Here is a 13792-nt window from a genome sequence, read left to right as displayed (position 1 = left end):
CCAGAACCAATATTCTCTGGTGTTAATTTGTCATGTGGGCCCAAAAGACTGTATCTACAAGATCCACAGCAGTTTCTCTGCTCCCTAAAAGAACTATTTAATTCATCCACATTCCAAATTATCTGTTTTGCATTAATGAAGTTGAATCTGTAGAAAAGACTGGATTCGTTATCATGTAAAGTACAGCCATTAGCAGAAAATTTAGTAACGATATTCCCAGACATACCAAGATCAGACTCAGGCTACTGGGTGGAGCTGGGGGATGAGAAGTGGGGTGTTCCTGAAGGGAGAATGCCTTCCTTCTTGCAGAGTTGTCCACAGGAGTAAATTAAATCACAGTCCCAACAAAGGAAGCTACAGTAAGCCATCCCTCAAACCTCCCGTCAGAGCAGAGCATTCTGTCCAATTGATCTTGAGTGTCAATAAACATCTATGTGTCTGTTGCTTAAAACCTTTTCTTACAGCTGGAAAATTTGATAGACGTCACAGATGCCTATCACGCCGAAGCACAGTAGCTGTGTTATCATCGTACCAATCAGATGCCACAACCAGGAAGTAACTGCTGGTTAATGACGGAAAACGCAAAGTGCAGAGTGCCACAAACCCCACAAACTGCGTGATTCTAGGCAGTGACGATGAAGGGGCCTCATGACAGGCAAGGGGAGGATCCCAAGCAGATGGCTTGAAAGGAAGGAACTTCTGATCAATGCCTATGAAACCCCAGGCACTGCTCTAGGGACTGAGGATACAGGGTGAACAAAATAGACGAGACGAGGTCCCAGCTCACTGCCACATAGGTAATGAGGGACAGGAGACTTAATTCCCAAGGATCACTATGGAAAGTAAATCTAAAAGGTTAAGGAGCAAACAGTGACAGAGTGTCTCCGGGGTTTCCTGAGCCATGGGTGCTTGGGGAGGAAGGAACCAGCCTCTATGCTTTCAGCTGATGAAAAAACATCTTTGATGGGAAAGGGGTGATAGGCGGCAAATTGGGGAGAGGTGATCTATCCCATTAATTCAGTGGTTTTCACCAATTTTTTGTGTGTTTGAGACATATTTTCAAACATTAGGATATTTGTCAGATTGTATTAGAGGGATTATCAAACAAAGCAATTCAAAGTCAACAATAATCATAACCCAATCACAACAGTTCAGGTAACAACGCCTCTTATTTATAAAAGCACCCATACCCTCCAGATGGCCACCAGTCTGCCTCAATTCTGAGCTGCTCTTTGCAGCCTACACCATGTTCTCTTGTAGACAGGAAGAGAACTTGTCTCTGGTTAAAGTAAACAGGGGATCTTTTGTTAACAGAGATTTAACATTAAACTCTTTACATTTGCTCGTCTTCTACAAACATAACCTGTTTGGCTTAATAATTATTTAACAACACCTTGAATGCTGCATACATGTTTTATAAACTATATATACTCAACTGTGAAAAAAGACATTTAAACATTTATATTCAGCTGCATGCCTTTGGGCTCTGGGGCTCTGGGTAGGCAATGGCATGGAACGCGTCAACGAAACAGCAAACCCCGGTCTGACATTCTAAGTTTCTAAGATATTTTCATTTTTCACAGAATTCTCAGTTTTTTCCCCCTCTGTGAACCTTTAGCAAAAATTTTTATTTCTTTTATTGTTTTGGCTGATTTGTCATAGTTAAAGCCACCACAGCACAGACAGAGTGAACCTCATCCTTTTGTCAGGAATCTTTAGAAGGACAATGACATCATGATCAAGTTTCACCATGGCTAGTCTAATGGCTACACTGAGGATTATTTTAGAAAATATGAAGGAATATTTTCTAAGAACCAGAGCTTCTAGTTCTGTCTTATGCCACATGAAATTTTTGATATTTATTTTAAAATTTAGTAAGTAAGTAGGGAAGGAAAAGACCAAAAAAAAAAAAAAAAAAAAGAAGCAAAATAATCCAGAACTGCCCTTTCTAGTCATGAATGACTATTAGAAACTTTGAATTTAAAAATCTAGAACAAAAGCGCTATTTGGAGATAGGGCATCTCTGCCCAGTGGGTCTGGGCAGGGCCATTCCCACCTGTGTGGTCTCTCCTGTTCAAGGTTCAGGTAAGGCCAGGAGAGCCAGGTGCTTCCTTAGTGCAATACTGGTAAGATCTAACACTTCAGGAATAAAATTTCCTGTAAATTTGGCTTGATGGAGGCTGAGAAGGCTTAGACAAGGGACAGCCTTACATGTCCCAATCCAACATTTATAAGGCTCTAGTACCTATGGGTTTGGGTGGCACTGGCCAACTCCTTCACACCAGCTGGAGAAGAATCCCTCAGCAGAAGAGGCCATTAGAATAACTTACCTGTTGCCTGTCTGCATTGAGGAGTGAGTCACACACAGAAAAGGAGAAGCCCTTATACAACTGAGTGACCTGTCAGATGTACTAAAAACCGCCCAGCAGTTCAAAGTCATCATATGTTAATAATTTGGATGTGATGGCTGTCTGGCTACTGATGACCAGGGTTGATTTGATTTGGGGAGCAAAGAGGGCCTCAATAAGGAAATAAGCAAGGATCAAGATGAACGATTTCCTAATTAGTTCCTAGAGGAGTGCACAATTAATTTTTAAAAAAGAGAGCAAAAGGGGGCGGTGCCTGTGGCTCAAAGGAGTAAGGCACGGGCTCAATATGCCGGAGGGGGTGGGTTCAAACCACTGCAAAAAACTGCAAAAAAAAAAAAAAAAAAAAGAGAGAGAGCAAAAGGGCAGTATTAAAGAATATAAAGTGGATTATAGCAGTGGTTCTCAACCTGTGGGTCGCAACCCACAGGAACTGTACTAAAGGGCCACAGCATTAGGAAGGTTGAGAATCACTGTATTAGAGGAATGAATGTAAGAAAAAACTTTGGAGGATTTGGACCTAAAGTCGGTTAGAAAACATAACAAATAGCCTTTAACATTATGGTTAGATTCCAAACAGCCAACTCTCTTCAAATAGGTCCTCAAGAGTGCTTTTCGTGCCAGGCAACGCAGGTTTCAACTGAAGTAGAGACCTCAGTCTTGGTCTTACAAAAAGTAGCTCTAAGAATCTTCTCATATTTGCCAAGACATCCATTCGTGAAATGAATAGCAATGATCTGGAAGCTTACTGGGAAAAACTCTGAAACCCTGACAGACCACACGGTTACCTCAGTGCTGAAGGGGCCACAAGGCAAACAGCTGTGACCAGTGGTGGACAGCTGCTGTAGTGAACAGTGTTTATATCCTGTCCCTTCTAGTTCCTAGAACCCCCAGTGAGGAAGTTCCCAATGAGGAAGCTCCCAATGTTGCTACCAGCAGAGAGGAAATAGCAAAGACCCAAAGAGCTGGAACCTTCAAGACCTCTCCCAAACTTCTGGCAAGGGATTGGAGCCTCCTGGGAGCTACGGGTCTGGCAGAGCACCCAGCTGCTCTCAGGGGCAGGCACTGAAGATTCTAGTCTCTAAACTCAAGCTGTGTCCTCACTGGCTCCCTCTGTGTCCTCAAAGAAATTGTGGCTACTGGTAGCTGAGCTAATCAGTTGAGTCTTTTCTTTTCACAGAAAACTGTGGGCGTTTAAATCTGGAAGAAAGTTTATTCTTCAGGAAGACATAATCCTCACTTCTCCATCCCTTTTCTCTCTTTCATTTCCTCTTTTCCTCCATTTTTTCCCCTATAAATATCAACTGGTTACTTTTAAATGGAAGAGAAGAGTCTAGACAAGTGGCAGACTACAGAAAACAAGAAGTGAATGTCTGCCAATTTCACACACCCTCCCTTAGTGACAGTCAGATGAGGAAACAAAACAACCACATAAATAAAATGCCCCCAGAAAAGTTCAAGAACATCCCTTAGGTCACAAAGTAGCTAAGAGTAGGTGAAAAAACTTTAGCATGTCTGACTTTCCTACCAGTTCTACTGTGTTAAGATCACGCAGCTTCTGGAAAACTAGATATTTAAAACCCCAGGTGGTGACGTTCTAGCCATTAGAAGCGTATTTTAACCACTAGGGAAAAATCAGTTAGGGCTCAGGGAAAACCTGGGACAAGTTTTCTTTAAGCTAAAGATGTCTAATAGTAATTTTCATAGGACAAACACTTTTAAAAGAAAATAGACCCAGCACAGTGGCTCACACCTATAATCCTAACACTCTGGGAGGTGGAGGTGGGTGGACTGCTTTAATTCAGGAGGTTGAGACTAGCCTGAGAGAGAGTGAGACCTTGTCTCTACTAAAGGTAGAAAAACTTAGCCAGCTGTGGTGGTGCACACCTGTAGTCCCTGCTGAAGAGGCTGAGGAAGGAGAATTGCTTGAACTCAAGAATTTGAGGTTGCTGTGAGATATGATGATACCACAGCACTCTACCCAGGGTGAGAGAGACTCTGTTTCAAACAAACAAAAAAAGAAAATAGACTATACATAATATACATACATATATCAACAAAAGGTGAACTTTTAGGATTACACTTGACTTATATGGCCTAGCTATAGAGAGAACTATTACATATATTTTACCATACCAAAAAGCACACCAAAGTATTCCGAAGTGAATGAAATATCCCAAAGTGAACACTCTCATGTTAACTGTTTCTTGGGCAGAAAAGCCCACCCTTTGAGCTCCCTGTACTATGGGATGGGACAGAATTACAGAGACCAGACCACCAGGGCCAGCGCATCCTTCACAAGCAAGCTCACAGATTTGGTGTCAACAAGGGATCACGGCCGAAGCTTTGGTTCTCCCCAGCCTGGTGTTCCAGCAATCGCTTATGCACGGAACACAGTCACGGCCTGGCTTCAGCCATACCACATGGAGATGCGCTTACAATGCCTCATGGAAAAGAGAGGAATGAAACTGAAAGGTAGCTGAAATTGTCCCTTTCCACTCAGAAGCACGGCAAATGCACTTTTTCAGGTTTATGAGGATACCCTCCAGCATCAAGCATTGATTTCTGAGAGTCTTACAAAAGCTCTTCTTACTGTGCCTGCACCGCAGATTTACACTGCTGTAACTCCTGTCAGACATCATCTTAGCTTTATGAATAAATAAAACTATGCTCTAGGGAAACATTGATTTAAGAGGAAAAATCAATACCTATCTAGCAAGCGACAGACTTGAGCTGGAAGGCAGCTTATCCCTAATATACGATGCGGTACTAAATCATCCTTTTTGCTTCCTAATAAAAGATAAGTGAGAGTATGTGGAATTGGCAGGTAAATACCTGCTTTCCGTAGTCCTCAGATTATCAGGAGTCCTCTTCTTCTTTTGAAAATAGTTCAATTGATATTTCAAAAAAGGAATAAAGAAGAGAATGAGGGAAGAAAAGGGATGGATAAAGCCATGGTGGCAAAATCTTAATAATTTGTGAATCTAGATTATGATTTTATGTGGGCTCTGATTGTCGCTTGTGTGTGTAAAATTTTTCATGATCAGAATACAAAGAGTATGTATGTTTTAGTTGGAGGAAACTCCAACCAAAGCTATTATTAACCAAGATGTTGACAATGATTCTCTTTGGGTAGTGGACTCATAAGAAAACATTTTCTTCCTTGGGAGTTTTGTATTTTCCAAGTGTCCATAGTGAACACGTTATTGCTTTTGTAATTCAGAAAACACACACATAGTAAGTGTAGGGGAGAAAACAAAACAAAACAAAAACCAAGAATAATTAGACTGATTGCAAAGTATTTTGTCGACTACTGACTAGAGATACCCAAGATTTATATCCTAACCCTTATTTCTATCCCAGGCCAACTCTTTCTTAGTGTTCTTGGATGCTTTTTAGGGCACAAGCGGGTTGCTATTAAAATTGACTGATTTAGAAAACAAAGCTAACAGCTTATGCTGAAATTAACCACATCTCTGTGAGCCAAAGATCAAATGCAAGACAAAAGCTGGCTGAAGACATCTTTTTTAAGCTCTGCAACTACCTTACAGCGCAAGGCCATTTGCACAGTGGAGACAGTTGTTAAAAGTTCTGACAAGCCCTGCAGTGACCTTTAATCACAAAACCACCCCAGAAAGCCAAGGCTCTTGCTTAGAATTAAAAACTCTTGGTTTGAATTAAAAATGAATCCCATTATTTCCCATTAGATCCTCAAAGATGTGGTTCATCAGTAATTGTGTCAACTGGGGCCTCTTTAGAAACATGTTTATTTGTTGATTTGGGTTAGCTCCTATCTCCCTGGACAGTTACTGATTCTGTGTTCTCCTTGCTGTCTTTCTAATTCATGGAAAGAACAACTCTGGAAATTTGAAAGACACTTCCAAAGCACAGAGATGTTAGAAGCCTGAAAACGGGTTAGGGCAATTTAAATTTTGAATCTTAAATGAAAATATCGTGAAAATAGCTACTGTCATCACTAAAACTCATGAAGATATTGGCTGAATCTACTTCCAAGATAGAAATTATGAGGTCCAAAAGAAGGTAGTGACCATGCTGGTACTGACATCAGCACAAGAGGGAAAGGGGACATACACTGGTTTTGCTGGCTCTTTCTCTTTGCCAAGAGCAAAAGAGAAAGCAAAGCATTATTGAGAAATGCTCATACTTTTATTGAGAAAAATGTTTATACTTGGTCTGGAACAAAACACAGCTTGAGATCAATTACTTTTCATGAATACTATCTTTTTCTTTATTACAGTGTCAGAGATGCAGTCATTTAAAGAAATTAGAGCATCCACTATGTTTTACAATGCCCCAGGCATGTATTAGATGTTGTGAGGACACAAATGAGATCCGAATGTTGCCCTCGAGGTTAGCATCTATAGGAGGACCAGCTAAGTGCATAATTATAATACAGAGCACCTAGAGATGTAACTGATGAACTCTGGGAACCCAGCTAAGCCTGGAAAATCAGGGAGGGCTTCTCAGAGGAGATGGAAACGGAGGTGGATCTTGAAAGATGCTCTGGTATTTATTGAGAACAAAAGGGTCAAGGGCATTCTCAGACATGACAGCAGCAGGTGCAAAGAAAGGCTTGTGTGCCTGGAAGAGGCATGATGTGCTGGAACACCCCAAGGAGTTTGATCCAAATGAAGTAGAGACTGCAAAGGAGGGAGGGTAGGCAGCCAGTGCACTGCAGGGGTAGCTGGGCTGGGTCAAGGGGTCCACACCAAGGTGTGTGGATCTATTCTCAAAGTTACCAGGGCCCATGGAAGTCACTGAGCAGGAAATCATGGGAGGGCCTCTGGAGTGGGGGCAATCTCTTAGAAGAGAATGACATTAGTTAGCTCCAGCAACTGACTGGCACAGAGCTGATGAGGACTAGAACTAGACTAGTAATGATGGAGGTAGAGGAGTATCTCAAGAATGGAAAGAAAAAGTATCCGATGTACTTAATACTATTATGAAACCAATATATAATCACTTACACATTCATACAAATAATAAAACACAAATATAGTCCAGAAAGAAAGGGGGGGGGAAGAGAGGGGAGGGTATTTGTCAGCATCTCACCTGATGTACGCAATACAATGGTACATTTCAAACAACTAAGAGTATATTACAAATGTCTTACCACAAAAAATAAGTGAGGTGATGGTTACGTTAATCAGTTTGATTTAAGCATTCCACACTGTATCCCATAAATGGAATGTGAATACAAATCGTCACATTGTCCCCCATAAATGTTTACAGTTATGATTTAATAAAAATTAAGTAAAAAAAAAATCTTAACAACTAACATTGTGACAGCTGGCAGGTGACCTCACCAAGCGCCACTGTTCTTGGAAATTTCATATATGGTTTTAAATCCAGGAGCTGGTATAGACTGAAGGAGGATAGTGAGGCAATATCAGATGGAGACTTCTGGCTTGAGTTACTAGGACTACAGGAATGCCAGTTAATTGAAATATTGATTCCAGGAGAAGAAATCAGTGTTTAGCTCAGGAGTGAAGGAGGCAGGGGAAGACAGTTCCCTTGTTAGTTTTGAGAGCTGCCTGGCACAAGTGAAGTAACCAAAATGCTGGGGACAGGCAGAAAGAAAATGAGAAATTCAAGTTAAATAAAGAAAAAAGGAGGCATAAAAATATCTCTATAGTAAGACTCAAGCAGCCACCTATACATCAAAAAGTACCATACAAAGCTTTCCAGATAGTAGGAGGACAATGATCCCACTACAGAAGCATCTGATACCACTTTTAAAACATATAGACTCTCAAGTTAAATCTTAATTACCCCCGACTGGAAAATGTTCTATGTTTAAGGGCACGAATATAATGTGTTCAGGCGAGCAGCTCTGGTGGAAATGGAAGTGCATTAGAGAAAACAATGTCTAATCCCTGAATCGAGATTCTTGTCAAATGCTAGGAGATCAGAGGAAGGCATTTTTGGAGGGTAGATAATCAAAGCTCTTAATACACTGATTCTTTAGTCTAGCAAAAGGCAAGCTGATACCTAGGATCTGCAGTTATATTTGGAAAGACTACAGCCTCAAAGGAGAACCAAAATGACCCTGACATAGCTCCTTGCTCCCCTAAGAAGAAAGGGTTACTCTGGCAAGAAAAAGAATTTCTCAGTAAGTTAAAGGAAAGATTTAATTAAAAGACAGTGGGCAAAAAAGCTTGGGAAAATTCAGACAGTTGTACTCCTGTATGTCCAGCCCCTAGAGGAATTGGATAATGATTTATGGTGGATATGGGTAAGTCGGGCCACAGAATTCGAGGTCTGTAAATCTTTTAAATGTGTAGACACAGTGCTTCAAATCCAGCATTCATCACAAAAGTTGATAACTCTGTAGTAAATCTTTAATAACTGCTAAAGTCAAATTTAGAATGGCACTATGTTAACTTGGTCATTAGGTTGAATGATTTTTTTCTGTATTTGGTCTGTTCACAGAAGATGGATCCAAAGTCATTAAGGAATTATTGATAGAACTTTTATCATCAGCACAAAATAAGGTTAAAAATACCACTAATAATGATAACCATAAACACAGCCTCATACATTTTTGGCGATGGTGATAGCAGTGAACACTGTATAGACTATTAATCCCCCCATGAGGCTATCCAATCATTAGCCCCGTCTCAAAGAGGAAAGAGATTGAAAGAGGGTAAGCATTTTGCTCAGATTCCCAGAGGCATTACAAAGCAGAACCTGGGATATGCGGACCACTGACCATGCTGTCGGAAGCACATCCACTGGTGTCTCAGTCTCTATGGCAGTAGACTCACAAAGCAAAATTCAAATCAGACTAGCTCAGACCTTGAAGGTTTTTCAGCTTGGAAGCTGTGTGTCTGTAGACTTACAACCCAAACAGAGTCCTTAATCAATCACTGATGCCTGCACACAAAGTTCAACTAAAGCCTCCCTCCCGTAATAATGGACAATAATACAGAATAGTACAGAATAAATCAGATAAACGAATACCTTGAAATCACACTTTCCCAGCAATGAAGTTGTGCCTAACTGCTGAAATAAGAGAACAACTTTGTATTTTCTGGAAAGGAAATGTATGAGGAAATAACTTCAAAATTCTAAACCAGATTTCAAGTGTAATGATTAAAAGTAAAATAACCTTTTCATTTACCTATTTAAGTTTTGGTCAGTAAAGGAAGCAGCTGAAAAGACTTGTTTAACCTTTGGCATGTTAAAACTATCAAAAAGGAGTGTCAAAAAGCAAAAGTTAAAACTTGCTCGTAAAATATTCACAATTATCACAAATTGTATATATATAGGAAAATAAAAATGATGGCATTAATCACCTGTGATAATCATGTCCAAGCTTTCTTTTAACTCATCAGCACCTCCTTTCTTTCTGACAGTACTTATGGGTTATCTTTCGCCAGCCCTGCAACCTCACACCTCAAACATGGACCCTTAGAGTAGTTCAGGCACGTGGACTAAGGCAAAAACCAAAATGGTTGCATGCTTCAAGAAGATGACAGTCATGCCAGGGAAGAAAAATGGTAAAATAAAATTATATAGAAATCATATTACTTAGCTATATTATTTCATGTCTTCATCTTGAAATGTGCTGTATTTTTGTTAAGCATGGTTTCCTATGCTTAAAAATAAAGCTATATCATTTATAAAGATCACTTCCTCCAAGAATAAGTGTGATTCGAGTTTGAGGAATGCAATCTCAAATCTAAAATTCTGTTTTATAGAACTGTAGATATAAGCAGACATCTTAAAAATATGCTATGTGGAACTAAAAAGCCTGGATAGTAAAAGAATGACCTAATCACTAGACTGAATCCTCTCAGGAGAAATAGTCACTGAGACAATTTGGTTAAGTTTATTTATTTTAAGTTTCTTTATTTTTAAAGAAATAGCTATTTCTTTTCTTAGAAAGACATTTCTTAGAAAGAAATGAAAAGCAAAGCAGTGCTAGAGAGACCAAAGAGAAAAACAGCCAAGGTGCCAGCAAGTCAGGTGACGATCCCTCCAGAGCTGCCAGTGCCAGACTCCACAGCAGCCAGCGAGACAAGAGCCCCCAGCCCCTGACGTACCCACAGATCCCTGCCCATGCGCTCTGAGGGCCTGTTAGAGGTGAGCAGCAGGTGAGAGAACATTACACGCCAGGAGGGAAATGGTGGAGATCAGTTTGCCCACTTGCAACAAAGAAAGACCAAGGAAATTCTCTCCCTTTGGCCTCTTGCTGGGAAATTCTCCATCTAGAACTGTGAAGCATTAAGGTTCAACAACTTGGTGGGTTTTGGAAAGTTTCCATACCAGCCCTAAAACCCACCATTTCTAAAACCAGGAGGATTCATTTCAAGCTCTAAACAACTGCCTCAGAAGTCAGTACTTGGCAATGACACCTGTTTAAAAGTAGAGACATAACTATTTTGAGAGGCTGCTAGTGGTGTGCCAAACACTGCTAATTCTGTTTAATAAACACTCACTGATAAACCTCTGTGCTACGGAGAAGAGGTACACAAGGCCCAGTCTGGGAGGCCGGGTTGCAAGTAAAGAGCACAATACACAGAGACACCAGTAATGAGGGAAGGGCGCACATGCTGTGACCACAGCAGAAAAGGGCAGGGTAATTTGGCCCTGGAGGGCCTCCATACATGCAGCTCTCTTGGGGTAAAACTCCAGTCCCTGGCACAGTGTGACAATCGCCCATCACGGTGCCTGCTAGCCTGTCACTGGACAGTGCTGACAGCCCGTCAGCTCATCATCCTCACCCTCCATCCTCACCCTCCATGCCTCTGCCATGGAGTCTGTATGTAGTAACAAATATCTAATAAGGCACTGGTTTTTCAGCTGGAAACTGCAGTGTGTTTGTAAAGCGTAAGTGGATCCAGGTACCTGGTATGTGGGTCTTTCAACTTGTCCCAACTTCCTGTCCTATTGTGTCCTCAGCCAGTCACAGTCTTCTCAATCCTCTTCTTCCTTTAGAGTCCAGCAAAGAAACAAACGGTGAATACCAGTGTAAAGTACACATACGCTGTGACACAGGGTTTTCAACCTTGGCCCTGCTGGCATTTGGGGCTGGAAAGTTCTTTGTTTTGGGAGTACAGCATCTCCCATCCTGAACTATAACAACCAAAAATGTCTCCAGATTTTGATAAATATGCCTCAGTGACAAAATCACCACTAAGTTGAGAGTCGCTAGTCTAAAATGAATGACTTATTAAAACGGAATAATATTCATATCCTAACTTCCATTTCATGCAGGAGGATGGCAATACATGTGGAGAGGGGCTAGGGGAAAGGGCACGGATGGGGAGCAGGGAGGGAGGAAGGCGCATGTACTGAGCACCTGCTGTATTCCCAGCCCTATGGGAAGTGTGTCCCCTACCCCCCAGAATCAGAGCTTGCTCAAAACCTTGACAGGCAATGGGTTAGTATGTGCTAAAAATGTCACGAAAAACAAAACTCTTCAGGATAAAATTAAAATAAATTATTGCTAGAATTTCATATGGACATCGACTTCCCTTTCCTCTACTTTCAGTAGGCCAAATGTTTAACTTCTCCTCCTTAAGAACAAGCAGCAGGACATTCTCTTGGCAAGGGTTCCATTTTGTGACTTCTTAGGACATTTCCTCTACCAACCTAAAATCTGGCAGTGTTTTCGTGGTGGAAGACCCACATGCAGTCACTAGCATGGCCAAGACTTCTCTTCTCCTAGACCCATAGTGAATGAGACATCCTTAGCCTTAGGAACTGTTAAATGCTGACTGGTTACCGGTCCTTGCCAGAATCCTAAGTGAAGTTAACAACCCACGGCAGTCCAGAGCAGTGTGGGCTGGTTAAGTCCTGACTTAAACTATGAACCTCCCTGAGAGTGTTCAATGAGACAAGGGATAGGAATTCCGCGACACAAGGTCACTTTCCCTCCTCATCTCTGAAGGTCCCAGAAGGCTCAATCATCTTTATTAAATTCAGCACATCCAGGTCCCAAAGGATTCCTGTCTATTCAGAAAGGACTGGAGTAGCTTTTTAAATACATGTGTTATATGTAGTTTTCCCTCATTGACCTTTTCTGAGTCTATTCTAATATAATTATATTGTCCACTCTCATAGCTATGCAAATATTTTATTTAAAGACAGCATCTATATGCCAGCCACTATTGTCAGTGAGGTTTCAACATTAAACAGGACAAAATTCCCTGTCCTCAGGGAGCTTTCTAGTGGAGGTGGGAAACAAACCAAACATCTGGCAGAACAGCTGAAGGAACCAGAAGCAGCGGGGAGTAGGACTGCTGGCAGGAGTGGTGCTCTCCTTTAAGTGGGGCTGTCAGGAGAGACATCACTGACAAAATGTTGGGTGAGCAGAGACCTGAAGGAGGTGGTGGAGACACAGGTCAGAGAAGGGCTCATCCTACTGGCCCTGCTGGCCCCTCTATGTGGCCATCTCATAGAGCCAGAGCATGCCCAAGGCTTCCATGGCCACAGCAGGGGTGGGCTTAGCTGGCTGAGGGCATACCTGCACACATGGGCAGATCCATGGAGGCAAAGGGAATAAGTCCTTTTTTTTCCTTCCTTTTTTTTTTTTTTTGAGACAGACTCTCATTCTGTTGCCCAGGCTAGAGTGTCATGGCAGCAGCCTAACTCAAAGCAACCTCAAACTCCTGGGCTCAAGTGATCTTCCTGCCTCAGCCTCCCAAGTAGGTGAGAATATAGGTGCCACTCCCAGGTCATCTGGCTAATTTTTCTATTTTTAGTAGAGATAGGGTCTCACTCTTGTTCAGGCTGGTCTTGAACTTCTGAGCTTACACAATCATCTCGCCTCAGCTCCCAGAGTGCTAAGATTATAGGTGTGAGCCACTATGGCCAGCCAAAACTTCTTTTCAAAGTCATAATATGAAGAAGAAAACAAGCAGCAAGGTTATCAGCTGAGAAAGAGAATGGAGAAGGGGGCATTTGAGGTTTAAGGAGAGAGCAGGAGGAGGTGCTCCGGAAGAGAGGAGGAGTGACCAGAGAAGGGAACCAGCAGCCCTGGGGACTCAGTGAGACGAAAGTGAGATCATTTAGCCCAGTAGTGTGTGCTGCTCAGACAGACCCGTCAGCAAAGGGGAAGATGTGCAGTGAGAGAGAGCTGGGTTATGCAGGGTTGAGGTTTTGCCAGCTGAGCATAATGAAAGAGAGAAAGAAACAAAGAACTTGCGGGTGGATGCAAAGGAGGGCTTAAAGAAGAAATCAGGGACTTTCAGCTGGGTAACTAGGAAAGCAGAACTGGAGGGGGTGACAGTAACAAGTAGTAGGATCAAAGGACTTTGAGTACTGGCAGACTCCACAATGCAGGTCAAGTCCAGGTGAGGGAAAGACAGGAGAATGGGCTGCTTGGAGAGGGAGCTGGCTAGACCCTTGCTGTTGTAGCTTCTGCACTATTTAGGACTTGTCAGACATGCAGAATC

The 13792-nt window shown here is 41.9% G+C and overlaps 1 protein-coding gene across 2 annotated transcripts in view; it reads right to left on the bottom strand.

The window, feature by feature from the left end:
- The window catches only part of PAG1 (phosphoprotein membrane anchor with glycosphingolipid microdomains 1), a 140834-nt gene that overhangs the window by 82005 nt on the left and 45037 nt on the right, over nt 1-13792 (bottom strand). For both annotated transcript variants that reach the window (XM_023517711.1, XM_003782529.3), the window contains exon 2: nt 11241-11324. The gene's annotated coding sequence lies outside the window, so the exon portion shown is untranslated. The remainder of the gene's footprint in view (nt 1-11240; nt 11325-13792) is intronic.

Source organism: Otolemur garnettii, unplaced genomic scaffold (assembly GCF_000181295.1).
Source record: "Otolemur garnettii isolate 467f Iridium unplaced genomic scaffold, OtoGar3 scaffold00004, whole genome shotgun sequence".
Lineage (NCBI taxonomy): Eukaryota > Metazoa > Chordata > Mammalia > Primates > Galagidae > Otolemur > Otolemur garnettii.
The sequence above is the reverse complement of the archived record's forward strand: the minus strand, read 5'-3'. Positions and strand labels throughout refer to the sequence as shown.